Below are 18,149 nucleotides of genomic sequence, written 5' to 3'. Positions count from 1 at the left end.
TCGAAGTCCTTGTTTTTGTGGTCTTACAGACAAGGAGCAGTTCTTGGTGAATGTCTACCGAAGATGTTTTGGAGGGAAAAGTGAATATTAAAAATGGTGTGATTTGTATTTAGTGTAAAGCCAGTGAAAAAAAAAATAAAGGTTTTATTTTGCAAGATTTTTAGCTTGCAATGTTATTATAGTTTTTTAGGGGAAAAAAAGTCCAAAGTGAAAACCTTTTTTTTTACCACATAAGGATTTTTACATAGCATATACTGTATACGCCCCAATTACTGGGGTACTTTTGGAATGATATCAGTATAACAGAATTGTTTTCCTTGTAGGCAGTTTTGAAAATTGTTAAAATTGCTGGGCTAATGACTTTTTTATTATTCTTACTTTTAGTATCAATATCACATATACTGCCCATGAATTAAATTATTTCATCATATATGAATTACAGTCTACATATTTCAACAGTTTGAAATACCTAAAGTACATTCTGAGTGAAAATTTAATTATCACCATCTTTATTAAATTGACCTCATTTTACATTTTGGTTTAAACCTCAACTTAAGTAAATCCTTCAGTCCGTTCTCAAAATTGTGTTGTGTATATAGTAGACATACTTGTGTGTACTTGTAAGATAAAGCTGATTTACATGTAGAAATTAAACCAAATAAGTCTCACTGAATTTCTTAATTTCTGCCAATTTACTTTCAGGACTGAATATTTAATTTAATACTTACCTTATTTATAATACCCATTATAAATTATTTTTTTTAAGATTTTGAAAGAAAATATTTTAGTTTGCAAATGGATCTTAGCTTAAATAAAATTGGTATTTAAATCCAAAGGAAGAGGCTGTTCTGTATCATGATATAATAATCCCGAATTGTTGAATCCTACAGTTCAACACCGTGAAACAAGATTTGCCGTGTGTTGTGTTGTTTGCTTTGAGGAAAATCTTCCCAGCCTAAGTAGTGTTGATTTTTTTTACATTCTTTTTTAACCACTCCACACACTGTGTGACTTGTGTACTTCCTTATTGTGAGCTAGATAAATAATTCAATCACAATGTTGTAGAATCATTGTGGAACAAGATATCTGACTTCTGTTTCATCAGTATTTTTTTGTGGTGTTATTTGCTTACAGAAATACAGCCTTGGTCTGTTGTCTCCACGGCTGTGTTTTTGTGAAAGTGCCGTAAATTATATCAGAATTGGTAAGAAGGATTTTAGGACTTTTACTCCGGTGACACAGGACACAAGGTGGTGTTACTGTAGTCTGGTTGTGACATGCTCACAGAATTTTAAATTATACAATATTTTTGAGGGGCATACTGTTTGTGAAAAGGATAATTTGAAGTTTTTGGTATGAGGAATAGTAATCAGTATAATATTACTGTTTGAAGTGTGAAAAAGACACATAATAGAACTGGACAACAATATTTTATTTTTACTTTGAATTAGGAAAAAGATCTTTGAAATTTAACACTGTTCTATGAGGATCCACGTATTAAAAAAAGCAGTACAATTTTAATATGATAAAATATAATTTTGTCCAAGGTGTAATCTGGGTTCTGAAATCTCAGTATTAGAGTAGTTCTTCTGGGCAGAACCTTTACAATTTGGGTTGCATTTGCAAGTTATTTATTTAACTTTTATTACTTGGTTGTTGTGTAATGTTCAGTGACTTTTTTTCTTCATTCAAAGTTGTTCTTTTCCTCCAGTTTAAACGTTTCAAGGGACTGGAACTTAAGGAAAACAATTTTATAACACTTCTCTACTGCTTTGGGATTTTTTTAGTTTAGTTCATTTTACTCTTTTGCCTTTTTTTTGCCTGCTTTTTGTTAAAGAAATACATGGTGGTGTGAAATAAATTCTGAAAATACTTAATGTTTTTCTTTTTAAATATTGCTGTTTTAAAAGTTTGGTTTTTTGTTTGGTTTTGTTTTGTTTTACACCAGTCCAAATAAGACTACTAATAAGAAATCCTTAAAATTCGTAAGGGCATGAGCTAATCTGTTTAGATATTGTTCCAATCTTATCTTTTTTTACCTTCCCAAAATGTGAAAAGCAGAAATTAAGCACTTCTGCGTCTTCAAAGGCACGGTGAGGTTGTATCATACCTTAGAAATTGAAACATTTAATATAGTACTGTATATATCAGTTGTAAAATAATTTGATTTGTTTTAGGGGGTTAGAATATTGACAGGATTTTTTAAATGTTCCTAAAATGTACGTGTTCTTTCAATTTGGGTGTTAGTTAATTATTCTGTGTGTTTTTATGTCATTCATATGTCATTTGCAATGTCTTTTTAATAGACTGGTGCAAATTTAGTGAACTCGACACAAAATGAAATTATGGCATCTATAAGTAAAATTGGACAACTTGCAATTATTTTAGAATGATTTTTGTACATAATGTACTGTATATGCTTGTTAATGTCTCCTGCTCGTCTATATTTGACGTCTGCTTGTACCGAAAAGTGCCTGAAATACAGCTTAAGCAGGAAGTCTTACTGCATGCATATTTGTTGTCCTTTATTTTAAATTTAATATGTGGATGATGCCACATTCAGTTGCAAAGATAGTTTGCCTGGTGGAGGATGTCCAAGCAGAATTCTACAAGGCAGATAGAGTTCAAACCTCAATTGATTGAATTTTGCAGAGAATGTGAAGAGGTATAACCTTATGTACACCACTAAATATACATGTAAAATATAAATATAAAATATACAGTATGTGCAACACAAAACATAAAATATAAATATAGAAAAAATGTGTTTAACCAGATGGTTGTAATTATATATGATATCTGTTTTTCAAAAAACATTAATTGACATTAAACATTCACTTTCATTTTCTACCCAATAATGTTCTCGATGGGCTATATATTTGTTGACTTCTGTAAAAAAAAAAGTGCATAAATACTTAACAATATTACACTTGGCGAATGGCGTTGCTTGTATCTGTACAGGGCTTTTTGATTTTGACTTTGACAATTCGGTGTTCAATTAAGTATGTACTTTACTTTGCAGTACTTGTTAAAAAATAAAGCCTGGGTTCCGGTGCTTATTGAAAGTGCGCCTTCCAGAAATATTAAAAGAGGAAACAAATATTCGCATTGGTAAATTTGCTCTCTGATAAATTGATTCTGATATTTCGACTTGATATGTGCAAAATCATCAGAAGTAAAAAAAAAGCATTCATTTTTAAAATGATAAGCTATTTATAATGTAAAGAAAGCGAAATCTTTTTTTGGTTCCCTGAAGTTGTGCGCAGTGCCACGTTCTAGTTACTCTTTAATAATCAGTGACAATCTTAAAGGCTGCAGGTCTGACTAGTCCTCCATTTTGTGATTTGAACTCATGTACACCCCCATTTTATATGATAGAAAGGTAGAGTCATCAAAATGCCTGGGCCAAAAAAAAAAAAAAAGAAGCTGCTCGTTTTTCCTTTCGCACTTTATATTTGTTTACAATTTACATTGTCAAATTTAAATAATTGTGATTTTGCATTTAATTGTCAGGTATTATATAAATATGCATTTTGGGAAAGGTGGGGCATAATTATTTCTATAGTTCTATTAGTGATTAGCTTAGTTTGGATGTCATTATCCTCGTTATAGCATTTTATAGGTGAGCCAGTTATAGGATGAAAAAGTAAGGGAGGCAATGCTGTATTTTAGCTCTAATTCTTCAGTGTCATCTGCAGATGCCTGTTGGGGTAATTGTGATTCCGTTAGTGTGCTCATTTGCTTGATGAATTCAAGGCGTTTATTGAGTTTCTCAGGCACAAACACTAATATTTGCCTCAGCAATTGTTTGTTGATTTCTCCACACTCGATTTACAGGTAACTCGTACACAAACAGGGGGTTTCAAATATCTGTCTTTGCCGTCAGAGAATGTTGTCTTTCCCGAATATGGAGGTCTGTTTGGGCTCTGTCCCTGAAGAAACAGCACATTGGACTAAAATGCCATACCTTGTGTGCTGAATCTGCGATGCCATTAATTTTGCTAAAAATGAACAACAAACCTTTAAAAACAAAATCTATTGCATTTCACTGTTTGTGGCTGTGTGCTCCTCTCCTCGAAAACTGCTTTAAATTGACTGCAGATGTTGCATATTAAAGTCGTCAGTAAAATTAAACAATCAATAATTTGACTATTTGACAATTTTCCAGGATGTGCTGTTACAGCGGTTTGATTTTATGTGCGCAACAAATCAAAAACTACAGAAGCAATGGGGGTGTTCTAATAAATTTGCACTCTACTGTGTTTTTCAGTCTAGGTATATATATATAAAAAAACTGCCCTTCGTAAGCATGTGTTCAAACTGCATATTTTCCTCATTCTATTTAAGTTAATAAAATGGTCTTAAGCTGCTGCAAAGCCTAATAGTTGGTGGAGCGACGTCTAGGAGCAGTAAAGAGGTCACAGATGTTAATAAGGAGTGATGTACGACACTCTGAGTGACATCCCTAGGGGGATAACCTTTAATCCGTATTAGTTAATGTATTAATAATCTCTACCTACTCAAAGCAAACAGTGCAGTGTCTTTCAATGGGGTCAGCTTACTCCCTGTGTAACACTTTTGACCTAGGGTCATGGCCTTTGTTCCCTTCTCAATGGGGAGTGCCCTCAGAGGTCCCAGATGAAATAGAGAAGTTGTTCAGACACGTGCGTCTCAGAGAAGACCACCGCACACCCCCTGTGGCAGGGGGTCCTTAACTTGGAAACAGGAGAAAAAAAAGCCCTCTTTTCATTTTCTGCTCTTCCTAAGTAGCAGGGGTTGTTGTTTTTTTTTTCTCGCCCTCCGAGGTTAGCTGACACATTGCCTTCCTACGGCTTTTAAGATCAGCTCCGTGACCTTGGAAATATCTCGGCTTTCAAGAGCCTGAGTCTGTAAGCTGGTGGGAGTCAGGTCTTCACCTGGTAAGGCTCAGAGCTTCATTCGGGGCTCGCGCTACGCTAACGAAGGCCTCTTTGAACGTCGCCCCTGTTATCTTTGTTTTTAAATTTATGTAACGCCATCATTTGGATGTAAAGCTACATATTAAACACTGCCACCCTTTTTTAAAAGCTGATTTCAATATCAGCCAGCCAAACAGTATTGATAGCCAGGAGACCACTTTAGCTGCCTGAGAATCTGAATCTGAACTCCCTTCTGTTGTTTGAAGAGCTTAAAAATGGTTAAGTAGCTCCCTTGTTTGAAAAAAATAAACCTCTTTTCCCCTACAACTGTCCTGCTTTCTTTGAATTATCATCTTAACGTGGATCACATTTTCGGCTGCATTTCAACGTTATCTAAAAAATATAACAGAGTATCCATTAGGTGCTGCAATCCAGGCAAAGTTCTTCTCGGAAAATGAACATCAAATTAATTTGTAAATTATTCATTGTTCCTATTTATCTCTCTGTTTTTACTGTTATGGGGGAGCTGCCGTTAGTTTAAAGCAAAAGATTTAGTCATTAATGCAAAAAAAGCTCTCACTGCATTTTTTAAAGGTCTGCAGTCGAAAAGGGCTTTTGTTGTTGGCATTCAGCCTGTGCTTCTTGTGGATGAATCTCTTAGTTTTGGTTCACACTAATTTGACCTCTAAAATGGACTCGTTCTTTCTTCCTCTCAGTCAAAAACATTTATAATTTAAAGTTTTTTTTTTATTTATATCGTAGCATGTGTGTGTAAAAGAAATTGCCTTCCTGGAAGGTGTGCAATTTAGATACAATTTAAATTTGTTTCATTCTTTTACCATTTTTTTTGTTGGTTTTGTTTTGAACTTTTCATTAATTTGATTGATTTAAAAAAATGTATCTTAATCGGAACAAAAATATTTCACCATGAAAACACAGTGGTTGTTCATGATTGCTTTTATTTTGTAGAATTCCAATAAATGTGTTATAATGTATATCTTGCTTACTAAAACTGGATTAGGGTTTTGCTATACATGCTTAGATTATATTTACAGAACAAAATAGAATTTAAACAGGGAAATGAACCTTAAACTTTAATCAGCAGCCATTCTCATTTTGTTGGTTTTCAACTTCTAAAAAGATTATATTTATGAGGAAAAAAAAATCAGACACAAATTATTCTTCCTGGTGCTCTTTCAGACATCACTGTAAAATGATTTTGAGAAATAACTATGCACAACATACTGTGCTGTTTCATAATAAAGACATGTCTTCATAAGCAAAAGATACAGTAAGTAAATAAGAAAGATTTAATAAGCTGCTCTTATGAAATATATCGAGGATTTGGCTCAATGAGAACTTTTGAAGAGTATAAAGTTTTTTTCAGCATTTATTGAAATATAATAAAAAACAGCTGTATTCGTGCCTTTCCTTGTTTGCCAGTGCTTAATAATAAGTCAGGAAATTATGTTTTGAATAAAATGCTAAAATACATAAACTATTCTTCTTATTTATTAAACGATTTGGGATATCCTTATTTTGCAAATGCGAGGTTTACGTGTGAGGCATTAAGAAAATTCGTGGCATTCCATTTTGTGTAGATAGGACACATAATCTACTTGAGAAAGCAGAATACGTGCTTATTACTGTAAATGAATCCACAGACACAGCACAGAAAGCATTTGTGAGAACTTAGCTTAATGGTGTATGTTTGTAAACCGACAAAGAGGTTTGTTTTCCTACCTCCTTATGATAATTCACGTTTAGAAAAGAAATATTTAAAAAATAGAATTCCATCATATGAAATGGGATTAATATGCTTGCTATCCAGTTTGTCTGATAGATCGAAGCAGCCATTTTGTCTCAGCTATTTACCAAGATGTCTTATTTGTTAATGCAGATTGAAGACGTGTATTTTAAAATGTGTTTGATAATTTAATACATCTGTATAAAGTAATAGCAGTGACAGCAATTCTAGTAATCTATATAGACAGTCTATATGTAGGTACTCTGATGTATTTAAATGTTGATACACATATCCGTATGAATAGATGTATTTGTACTGTATGTGTGTGCCTACAAAGCTTTAACTTCTAAAATCCTTCTAATTGTTTTTGGTTTACTTCTTTTGTAGTGTGTTCAAAGTTTTGTTTTTAGTTAATATTCTAATTTCCCAGTCAGACGGGCGCACAAAAATGTATTATCCGGGGGATCTGACTTTGTTTCAGAGCTGCCTACTTCCCTAAAAAGCAAAATGTATTTTTTTTCTGAAAGTACCACTTGTGTTATTTGGCTAAACAAGTTTCAGAGCCTGTGACTGTTTTTGCTGCCCAGTACTTGTCTTTCTGTTACACGTACGTATTTTATCCTACTTTTCTTTAATCTTTTTTTAACTTAACTGAAAATGTGTGCCGTAGCAGTATAGTTAAGTATTCTAGCTCGTGTATACAGGATATATTACACAGAGCTTCAACTTCACTGCCCTGTAGCAGTGTTAAAGACATTAGTTTTAACAATGCAAAAAGCTTAACATTAATAACACTCTTAAATTTGTAGATAATCCGCGCAGAGGCACGCAGAGCTATCTGAACTCAGAGATGAGGCAATATAGAAGCACAAACTGTTGAGAGTTGGCAGTGAACCCAGAAGCTTGAGTGTATCCTTAAATGAACTTTCTTAAATGTACAGAGGAGCAGGCTTGCCAATGCAATAGATCGGAGTTAGAGATTATACAGTATGCAACTGAGGAACTTTCTGGAGTTCAGAAAAAATCCTGCCATGTCTCTCAAAAGGCCACTTGTGAAAATGTACCTGTGCAAATGCATGGATATTTTTCTGATGCATCTAAACCTGTTTAAACACATACGTATTTCTGTATGTATATATGTTTTTGATTACATCAGTGGATTTTTCAATTGGTTAGAAAACATGGCGAGATGTGACGTCGAATCATTCTGCCTAGGAAGGGCTTCCAGTAGAAGCCAAAGCAAGCTCACCAATAAATTCTGTTGCTAAGAGAGATTGTTATAAAAAAAGGATGTTTTCGGTTTCTGTCTCTTTTATTCTTTTTTTCCTTTCTTTTTTTTTGCGTCGGCTGTGGAGGGGAGGCTTTCTGCTTTTGCAAAACGCAAGAGGTCCTCGAGGGAGTTCTTAAATTTAATTTGGCGTCCGGATTGATTCGTTTTAAGTGACAACGCAAGGCTAACCAGCTCAATGGCAGACACGCAGGACGAATCCAAGGTAGCCTGGAGAACAGTCTTAGCAGGGAGCAGACCAGCATGCACAGGGTGGATTTTGTACTCCGTTCATGCAAGCACTGCAGATATAATATGCGTGCAAGGTCTTGAGTGAGCAGCAGCCATATTAAGATGATCTGCACGAACACTTTAATGACACACGATTCCTTTCTAGAAACAGAGACAAAGAAAAGTTTAGAAGGAAAGAGCTTCCCCACCTGGTGTTTTGCATGCTGTCCTTCATCGTCCTGTGCTGCTCTCACTGTGCACAGCGTTTACAACAGAACAGAAGTGAATGAAATAAGCTTGTCAGCATAGTCCACACACAGCAGATAGATTAAAGAAAAATACTTTTGTTTTGTTTTATTCCTTGCTGCTTCGGGCAGGCAAAAAAAAAAGTTTGTACTGCTTAGCCTAGCCTACCGGTTTTTGGAACCAGAGCCAAAAGAGGCAGGAAACTGTTTTACAATAGCGTTACAGTAGTCTGCCACAAATGGAAAAAGCCAAATGTTGGTCGCGGAGAAGCGAGACAGGGAGAGAGAGAGAGGGAGAGGGAGAGGGGGGTAAAAACAGAGAAAATATGTACCAGTAGAGACAATTGAGCAACTCTTTGCTGTACTGCACGACAGCTTGCATTCTTGGGCATACAATGTGTGAACGCGGGGAAAAATAAGACCTGGAACTGCTTTTGGTAACCAGTACCGTGACTTTTGGCATGAGTCCTTGAGGGTAAAGGGTGTGTGCATGGGGCAGAGGGGAGTTAAGGGGGTAGGGGGTGAGTGGAGGCAGACAAACTTGTAAGCATTGCGAGATTATTTGACCCCAAACTTTTCAGACAGCTTTTAATGTTTGCAATCCAAACTCTCGACTTTGGCCAGGTGGATCCTAGGTGTCCTTTGTACTGTCCTTCCTCGCCGTCTTTTGACTCCTGCCTGGTTGTGCTGCGTCTCTCGCCCGCGCTGGCTGAGCGGCTGGAGTTCTTTTTTTTTTTTGTGTGTGTGTGTGCATTCTCAATCAAATTGCAATCATGGCAGCTGTTTTTCTTCCAGCACAGCAGTTGAGCTGTCTCGCCCAAATGCTTATCAGCTTTTGACTCTTTGCCAGCAGAGCTGTGAGGGCCAAAGCAGTTTTAACTCGTGAGAGCTGCTGGTTGGGGGCTGCTTGTTCTCCTGCAACAAGGCGAAAAAACAAAAAAGGCAGTTCTTTCTCGCGTGTTTTTCCATTCCCCCCCGTAGTCCCCATTTGAGGTGCTAAAGGACAATTTTGTGTTGTGTTTTCCCCTTGTCTCAGAGGGTACAGTTCCCACACAGTATAGGTTGAATGGATGAGTTAACAGACTGTGAGGACTGGGGGGAAAACATTTTAAAAACTCCCTTTTTTTCCTCCCCCTTTTGTCCCTTCTCCCATTTTGCTAACGAACTCCTGAAATACACAAGCTGTAGCAGCAGGAATCTGAAGAGTGCTTACTTGAGAATTCCTTCAGTCGGTTTCTGTTTTTTTTTTCCTTCTTGCCCTTCTCCTTCCTCCTGCTACCTAGGTATGGAGTAGTAGCATGGCGCGAGTACCAGCACTGAGTCTGCGCCACCCAGGGGGAGTGGTATACTCCATTTCTCCCACCTCCCTGCTCACCCCCCTCCCCTCTCTCTCTCTCTCAAGTGCAAGCACAATTCCTTGCTGTGTGGATGTGTGTGATGAAAAAGCCACTCGCTCACACACTCTGCCATGCCTCCTGTTTCATCATCAGCTGAGCTCCTCTCCCGAACACACACTCTCCTCCTCTCCTCTCTCTCTCAACAGTCAGCCCCAGCCGCTCGAAAGAGGGAGATTGGAGCTCTGCGGGGGAAAAAAAAAAGGACAAAAAAAAAGTGGCTCTGCTATTTCTACTGCAAGGGCCACCCCTTTAGACAGCCTGTGCCAGAGAAGGAGTTTTTCTTTTTTTACTACTAAATGGATTTTAACCCTCTGCCTGCAACGAGCTGCACACCAGCACAAAACAGCCTTGCAACAAGTTGGTTTTTGTTGTTTCGGATTTTTGTTGATGCCGATCTCTTTTTTTTCCGCCTTTTCCCTCTCTTCTGGTGGTGCTGTCGTTGGCCTTTTTAAGACGTTTTCCGAAAGCGGCGCAACTTTTTTTCCAGGGTGGGGGTGTGTGTGTGTGTGTGTTTGGGGGTGGCGGCGATGGTGGTAGGGCGCACTCATCCGGAGATTTTTTGGTCTATTTTTTTTTGGGGGGGGGAGGGGGCGGCTTCCCGCTTTTTCTTCTTCTGCGCATCGTGTCGTTGCCTGGATGGACTTTTCTACCTCGAACCGTTTTCCGCCCACCACCCCCCACCCCACATGCCCCACCACCCCTCCGCCCCTGCCACACGCCCTCGCCGTTCGCAACCTTTCATGGGTATCGACCATGGCAACGCGTTTTTGCTGCCCGGGAAAAAAAAATGGCTGTGTTTTCTGAGCGTGCTGCACATCTGCGGGTAAAGACGGCGTGCCATTTGTAAGTGCCAGTGGGTCTATTGCAAGTATCGCGCCCCTCTCTCTCTCTCTCTTTCTCCCTCTCTTTTTCTGTGTGTGCGTCTCTCTCCTGCTCTCTCTAGTTCGTTGGCTCTTTCTCCTGACAAGGGGAGTGCGAGGGCTGTGCTGTGGTGGAGCTCTTTCTGGGACAGGTGCCAACTTCAAACAAAAGACATAAAAAAGGCAATGAGTGAAAAATGCGTCGATTGAATTTTAAGGGGGGGGGGGGGAGAGAGAGAGAGGAGGGGGCGTGGGGGGGGGAAATGTTGCCCAGAGAAGTGCAAAAAAAAAAGTGACGTGCAGTGATCGTGCATGTTCAGCTGGCCTGCTTCTGGAGTTTGGGATTTTTTTTTTTTAGTTGCAGAATTATTTCAGAGAAGAATGAAAGAGCGGCCTGAATAGTTTCTGCTCTTCTGTAGTGAAGGTATTTGAGTTGGGAAGGGCGAGGGGGGTGGAAGGCGGGAGAGGGAGGCGCGGGGGGGGGGTTCCTTTTTCAGACTATTGAATAATTCATAGGCCCAGCACTGAGGCCGGACTGGAAAGTGTTATTAGCATGCATCAGACATGCTGTTTGTCTGTTTGCTAACATTCTTCATTCAAAGACTTGTTAACTACCAGACGGGCTTAACACGCGCCTTCCAGCCACCCTCACGGCCCCCTATTGTTGTGAGCCCTGCCAAACCAGGGGCTGGGATGGCAGGGGTGCATGCGGCTGGGGCTGGTTGCTAGGTAGGGATTGCCTTGCGATTCTTAGGCCTGCCTCCACCACTGTATAACAGTGCTAGCCGACTGCCTTCTTCTCCTCTTCAGCAGCAGAGCTTCGGATCCTGAAAAGTGTGAGGGGGTCGGTGGTGGTGGTGGTGGGGGGTGGGCGCAAAAAAAAACAGCCTTTTTTTTTAGATCGTCTCTCAGTCCAGCGCCCGCCTGGCTGGAGGCCGCCTCTGTCAGATTCAGGTGAGCGACACGTTCGGGGGGCATTTTTCTCCTTGGGGCTCATTTGGCGTGTGCGTTTTTTTTATTTTATTCCGGCTGTTCGCAGGATGCCTTCCCGAGCGCCGCCGCTGCTCCTTTCCTCTCCGGGGGCTGGACCTGTGCATGGAAACGTTAAAAAAAAAAAGAGAGAAAAGTTTTATTTGTCAGTTGGAGGGCATGAAAAGAAAACGTGTGTGTGTGTCCCCTGCGATCTAGGGTTCCTGGATACGACAGCACGACGACAAATTGTTTCCTTCTTGCTTTAGTGTTAAGCCGTCTTTGATTTTACTCAAGTTATTTTTCCCCTGTTTAATAGCCACTAAACTTTGCCTTAATGATTTAGGGGGATATTGGCGATGCCGAACTCCCTTCATGGCTTTTATTTGCCTTGGGAAGTTTTAGGGACAGTGCCAGTCTGTTTTTCTGCAATATCGTGGTGTCTTGTTTGAATGCCACTTTTTTTTTGTTTTTGGATGGCTGTCCAAGAGCCACAAATTAAGTGACTGATCACTTAAGAATTTATTTCATAACGGCAGTCTACGTGAAAAAAAAAAATAGCTGTCTGAATGCAGATGTTAGAGCAAATGAATTCTGGAATTAATCATTTCATCAAGGCACAATGTACGTAAGGCAATTTTCAATTAAACTAGGTTATCAATAAAACTCCATAAAACTAGGTTATCATTTGTGAAGATAGTCTCAGGCTGTGTTTGTACTTGCGTGCACGGATTTATGTGAACGTTTGAGTGCAGATATGAAAACATAGATGCCGTATTAACATTTACAGAAAGGAGAAAAATAAATGCCTCCTTACCGAGAGAAAAACGCTCTCCGTTTGTTTTAGAAATGTTTTGTTTCAGAGGTTTTTTTATATGATCTTACGATTGATTCCCAGGTTTTTTTTCCCAATTTCGTGAACATCTTTTTTTATATATTAGGCACTGGGAAAAAAAATGAACATTGGAACTGAATTTGCTAACAGCCTAACAGCAGTGTGCTAATGTGAGCATGTTCCCTTTGACTGGTGTCAGGTCCCGAATCTGCTGTCTGCTAAACAAAATCGTGCAAAAAGAACTGATTTGCTTTCTGTTTTCATTTCACAACAGGGTTCACACATAAAACTTTTAAATGCAACAGTACTGTTTTACAAAACAAACCCGCAGAAAATGATTTTGCTAATGCTCACAAAAAAATAGCTAGTATTATGTTGTGCAACAAAAAAATCCATCATACAACATTACAATGTTAAGAAAAAAATAAATTAGCAGAACTATAACACATCACCTGGTACTAGACAAACTAACTGAAATGTTGTTAAAAAATTAATATTGATTTCATCGTCATAAGAAATGATGACACTTAATTATGGACGTGAAATTTCTTAAATGTTCACAGATTTTATTCGACAGTTTTAACAATGTTCAGTCTATTTGAATTTGATCGATTCCCTGATCTGTTTTCTCCTATATTCCGATGGTGCAGTGAGTCATTGTTTTTATGCTGTCTTGCAACACAAGAGGCTAATTTTTTTCAAAGGGGTTGAATTCCAGGCTTTGCACTGTTATGTTAACATGAAAAGATTTCCAATGTAGAATATTTTTCCAACAGCACCGGAGTTCTGTGGGATTTTTTGTTCTCTCACAAATCGAAATAGGGCTACATGGTTTGCACAAAGAAATATCCTACCGTAACTGTATCAAGTGTCATGCATGTGAGTGTTTTAATTTTTGAATGATATTTTTTGCCCTCACCACAAAGTACCACATTCAGTTTGTTTTTTTGTTTTTTACGGGCGTTTTTTTATCTGCATTCCACATTTTGTTTCTGTTTCTTCTGTTTTGCCATGGCGAAAAGACAAACGCCAATGCAAACGTAAGCTGAACTATTCCAGATAGAATTTTTTCCTAGTGGGGGGCGTGTGCGCCTTTCGGGGGGTGGGGTGGGTACCGTGTATATTTCTAATTGCTTTCATTTCGCAGAGTAGGTTCAAACGTTTGAATCGGTGCGTGGAAAAGCAGTTGCGCCTTGGATGATTCCTGGACTGGCATGATGCTTATCGTGCACGGGACTCGAAATAAGGTACAATAGCATGGGAGGTGACAGAAGAGGAAATGTGGGTGTGCATGTGCAATCACTGGAAGCACAAATTGGAAGGACAGATAGGTAGAAGTTAGCGCTGCTTAAACCCCCAACCCCTCCTCTGTGGTGGGTGTGTTATCCGTAGAGGAGACTAAGGCAGTCGGGACCGAGCAGGCTCTGGTGGGGATTCAGCCGCCTCCCTCACCAAGGCTGAGGATGTCTGCAGAGCCGTCACACTCTCCTTCCACGTGACTCCCGCTCGTACGATCCCTCGGAGGCCCCGCCCATCCCCGCTCCCACCCGACTCGCTCACCGCCGCCGCCGCCGCCACCACCACCACACACACCACACCCGTACGTTGTCATGTGCTGGCACATTGGACTTGGGGTTCAGCCCTGCTTCCACTCGCCTGCCAAGGGTGCAGGGGCCCCCTACCGATCGCCGGCTGCCGCCGGTGAGCTCCGTTCCCTCGTGCGGCCTGAAAACCCGCGACTTCTCTCAGCCACGAGGCTCATCCGCCGCCGATCGCCTTAAAAATGCGGCAAGGCCCTCCTGAAAATAGCAGGTCGTCACCAGAGGCGTTTACTTCTAAATATTCGCAAACTAAATTCGTACGGGAGACATCCTGGCTTAGCTCACGGTTTTATAGGAACTTTCCTGTTTTCTTGGCGGTGTCGTTGAATATCACGACACGGCTGCCGTTGCCGATCGCTGTCATCACAGCGTAGTAATGGATAGATGAGCTCACCTGCTTCTTTCATGAGTCCAAGGGGCTTTGTTTCCATTCATATCTGCAAATGTGGATATTTAGACTTTTGCAAAAAACCTTTCTCGACGCCTGCAGTTTTCCAGCACCTTTAAAACTCCGGTGTTTAATGTTTGCATTTGCAAGTATTAAAATGCCCCAAAATAAATTTGACAGCCAGTAAATGTTAACTGTAGATTGTCCCTTTTCCGCCTTATATTTTAATAATTTAAAACATGGAGGTTTTGACTCGGGAGTTAATGTTTCACATTACATGTTTTGGAGTTGTAGAGGGGCTTTCTGGCTCGAGGTGCTATTCTTATTTCTAGGGCCTGTCTGTATTTTCTAACTGATAATATTGGGAATTGAACCATTTTGCACTGACGCTTACAAATACACAAACTGAGTATATTTATTCAGTTTTTCCTTCCTTCTCTTGCTTCAGAGTGCAATGGTATATTGAAAGACAGGAGCTCAAACTAAAATTACAGTGTGCACTTATTTGCATTTTCACATTTATTTATTACATTGTAAGGTATTTGACCCTTTTCAATGTCATGGTATTTTGGGAGGGTATAGTTAGAGGCACTATGTGTTAAACTTAATTTTTTTCCTTTCGTCTGAAATGCGGGGAACCACACTAAAAGGCCTGACTTAAAAATATCCCTACGCGATAGAGAGGAGCTGAATGAAGTACTGAAACAAAAGACTTGGCTGCCATTGAATTTGTGGGAAAATCTATTAGCATTTGTTTGTTTTATAAGTCTTTAAGGCAGGACTGCGTTACAAGCCAGTGGCTCACTAGACTATAATTTTTCATTTATATTTTAAAGTAATTAAACTGCAGGTTTGTTTTCATATACAGTGTTTATCACTTCTCAAAAGTAGAAATGCAGTTCTGTTTATGTATTTTTTTTCTTGCCTTTGGGAGCATCACCACCCTGCTGAATTTTGTCAAATGCAACAAAACAGGGTGAAATTGGTCCAACCCAAAATCAATTTTTTTTAATGTTCTGCACCAGATTTTTCCTAAATTCTGGTTAATTCTGGATTTTTATAAATTCTATTTATTAAAAAATGTCATATTAGATGTGAATAGATTGAGAAAATTCAAAACTTGCTCCACTCTGTGGTTACGGGTATATTGTAGGATTAAAAAAAAAAGGTTTTAAAAATAAATGTATTGTCCAGTGCTTTTCGCTGTGTTGTGACTATTTCAAGAACAAAGTTTAAAAAAGGTGCCATGAAAGGGAAATATGCTCTTTGTCCCCTTTTTTTTAAAGAGGTGATATGTTCTGAATTATTCTCATATTTTAAAAATAGTTCTAGATCTTGAATTTTGCATTTATGTCCACAGTGCAGATTTATACATTTCAAATTGCGTAAAGCATTTATCTTAGCAAGACAACTGTATGTATAATATATATTGACTACCTTTAGCCAAAATACTTTTTAATAAAAAAAGATACATGCAGTTCAGATTTTTTAATGTCTTTAGTGAGATGTACTTGGTATGCAGTGTGATGTTTTATCAGTCACAGACCTTAAATTACGTTATGCATTTTTGAAGGAAGAAGCATTTTTCAGATTCTCAAGTTTAAAATATAGTGTGGTGGGCATCTGAAATATACGTATGACTCTGTTGCATTCTAGATCGTAGTAAGCAAAAGGAGAACAGATGTTTTTTTTAACCATTGGCAAACAATTGCATTGATCAGTAGTCACAGACTCAAAATGTAATTTGTTACCTTTTCTGTGAATTGTAGATGACTTTCTTCATAACTATTTCCTGGAAAGTATAGCAAGAAACTTTTTTTTCCTGTTTTCATATATACTGTGTGAGTGTGTGTCTGTGTGAATGGTTTAACTTGTCACACACTAAGCTGAAACATTACAATGGAGCTCTGCTTTAACATGAAAAATAGATATTTCAGACATATTATTATTCTTAATTCTTTAAACAGGGCTTAAAAACATTTTTCTAAAGAAATATTTCCTTGTATTTGATCGGACTCAGGAAAGGAACAGGGCTTTTAAAAGTGTTATCATTGTAACAGTTATAGCAAAATACAGAACAAAATACATTAGTAGAAATATTGTACAGTATATTTAGTGCCCGGTATTGAGGCAGTAAACACAAATAGAGAGGCCAGGAAGGAAAACAGTGTATCTGCGTTGCAGTTTCAGCTGAAGACTATGAAGGTCAGATTACCATTTGTGGACTAAATGATAAGTCAACAGTTTTTGTCATGGAAAGGATTATACATGAATTCAGACGGTTATCTCTCTATTACATTTAATTACCCCCTTTCTGTGGTTAACCCACCATAAGTATTTTTTAAATTCTGTATTGCTTTTAATTAAAAATATTTGTCTTTTAAATAATAGTACTTATCTGACTTTTGATATATTAATGACAACAGACAATATTTGTATATTAATAAATGTGATGAATTGGGCAATGTTTTACACAATATGATCTAATATATTGGCATCCCAAATAAGTTGCTAATTTATTTAATTTATGGAAACCCTAGTATACTGTTGATTTTTTTTCCTGAGGTTTGATTTTTCAAAAATAAATTGTCATATAGTTTATATCCTTAACCTCCATGATTTTAATTTATTTTAATCAGAGTTGTTCCCTAAAGAAAAGTGCTTTAGACTTGGTTTTAGTAATACAGAGAATTATGTTGTGCCTTTAGGTTTATATAAATTTAAGATTTAAGGTAATTTGTAAGAGTTCTAGGATTCATCTGGACTTTTCATTTTGGCTTTGGTGCAGTTGCTCATTAATAGAATTTTAATAAAATGTGGTAAACACCTTTATTTTCACCCCAATTTTTGTTTGTGCTGTTCCTGCATGTTGTAGCAGTGCATGTATAGAAATTCGTTTAATGTTAGGTGATCATGTCCGTGCTCAAATATTGTGTCCTGCAGGTGGGTTTTGCCCAATTAAACAGGCCTGATGCAAGACAAGTCTGTCTTCTTTAACATTAAGGAGGGATTTAAAAAGCTTTCGTAACTACATTACCCAAAATCTTAGCATTTCTTAATGTGACTTTGTGGCATTCGTAATATTTCACGAGTGTTTGATGGTTTTGATATCTATGAAAAGTATGTATTGCAAACAGGGTAAACTCAACTGGGTTTCCTAGCATAAGGCACTGTAGTTATATACTGCAGCTACAATTCTGTGGAAATGTTTCAATGTTTTTTTTAAAACGAAACAGTAGTTTAAACAACTGGTGAACAGCAGGTGAGGGTTTTTTTCAGACTGCGATCTGTCATTTAGAATGATCACGCAGAAATTACAAGCAACGTCTGAACACTCTCAGTCCCATTTAAATATATATATATTAAAAAAAATGTTGGTTTGAAAGTACTGAACAAGGAACCCATCAAACATGGCTTTTATTATTTTACCATACAATCTTAGAATATTTTTGTAATCAGGAGGTAAGAAGAATCTGGTCATTTGCTTTGGTAAAAGACTAATACTGTACTTCTGTAACACAGTCATCAGAATAATATTGTCATTATTATTATTCATACTGTTATTTAAAAATACACTTTTTTAAATAAGTTTTAAATAGTTAAGAGCCACTCACCACATATTTACTATTAAACAGTATTACATTTTTTAAGCATGTTAAAGGTTTGCTTAAACAAAAGTCTACTGATGTTTGTTGTTAGCAGTAGCTGTAG

The 18,149-nt window shown here is 38.0% G+C and overlaps 1 long non-coding RNA gene across 5 annotated transcripts in view; it reads left to right on the top strand.

The window, feature by feature from the left end:
• Window positions 1-18,149, top strand: part of LOC107078085 (uncharacterized) — a 139,631-nt gene that overhangs the window by 83,458 nt on the left and 38,024 nt on the right. The gene's annotated exons all lie outside the window — the stretch shown is intronic.

The sequence above is a fragment of the Lepisosteus oculatus genome, chromosome 7, assembly GCF_040954835.1.
Source record: "Lepisosteus oculatus isolate fLepOcu1 chromosome 7, fLepOcu1.hap2, whole genome shotgun sequence".
Taxonomy (NCBI): domain Eukaryota; kingdom Metazoa; phylum Chordata; class Actinopteri; order Semionotiformes; family Lepisosteidae; genus Lepisosteus; species Lepisosteus oculatus.
The sequence above is the reverse complement of the archived record's forward strand: the minus strand, read 5'-3'. Positions and strand labels throughout refer to the sequence as shown.